Below are 937 nucleotides of genomic sequence, written 5' to 3' on the forward strand. Positions count from 1 at the left end.
GCTGTGTGGTTTGGGCACGTGCTGTGGCCCTGCGGTGCCTGGGGTGGCGGGTGCGGGTAATTGGGGGGACCGGGCAGGGGGACATGGGCTCTGAGTGTCCCCAGCTCTCCTGGATCTGCGTCCCCCTCCCCACAGGGACCCTTGTGCTGCCCCCACGGGGCCCCATGCTGGGGGAGGGGATGGTCATGCCGTCCATCTGTTGGGGCCTGGGGGGGCCGTGGGCTGCTCTTCCCCTCCAGACGTAGCCTCACTTCCCCCTGTGATGCAGCCGGAGCTGCTGGCCCCGGGGCGGCTTCCTGCACTGGGGGCTGCTGAAGGGGGGGTCCTGCACCCAGGGGCACCATGGAGACCCTCCTGGGTCTGCTGCCAGCCCTGTGAGGAGGATGGGGACAGCATGTGCGAGGTCCGTCTGCTTGTGCTGGTGAGGGTGCGCGGTGCTGCTGTGCATGGTGCCAGTGGGGTCCCAGGGTGTGTGGCCAAGGTCATGCAGCCCGACAGGTTGGGGACAGCCAGCTGGGGGCTTGGTGGGGACATGGGGAGCATCCCACAGCCCCTCGCCGTGGCTGGCCCCGCTGCGCCGAGCAGGGCTGTGGATACTGGTGATCTGGTTGGTTTTGTCACTCTTGTTGCATTGGTTGGGAGAAGGTGACAGAGTTTGCTCCAGGGCCATCCTGTGGCTCGCATTGCTCCCACCCATGGTGCAGCCATGCAGGGTCCCCGGTGGGGGACAGGGCTGTCACCAGCGCTGCGTGTGCCCCGACCTCACCTGCTTCCAGTGCCCTCCCTCCCAGCCTTGCTGCCTCCATTGCCCCCAGACCTTCCCATTGTCCCGTGTAGTTCCCCCCGTGCCACTGAACCCCCTCGCCGGGACGCCAGGCATTGCTGCCGTGGGGCCCCGTTGAGTTGGGGCCGCGTGGCACCCAGGCACCCCCAACCC

The 937-nt window shown here is 68.1% G+C and overlaps 1 protein-coding gene across 1 annotated transcript in view; it reads left to right on the forward strand.

Moving 5' to 3' along the window:
* KANSL2 (KAT8 regulatory NSL complex subunit 2) overlaps positions 1-937 on the forward strand; it is a 19,519-nt gene that overhangs the window by 13,964 nt on the left and 4,618 nt on the right. The window lies entirely within an intron of this gene.

The sequence above is a fragment of the Charadrius vociferus genome, unplaced genomic scaffold (assembly GCF_000708025.1).
Source record: "Charadrius vociferus isolate BGI_N301 unplaced genomic scaffold, ASM70802v2 scaffold564, whole genome shotgun sequence".
Classification (NCBI taxonomy): Eukaryota; Metazoa; Chordata; class Aves; order Charadriiformes; family Charadriidae; genus Charadrius; species Charadrius vociferus.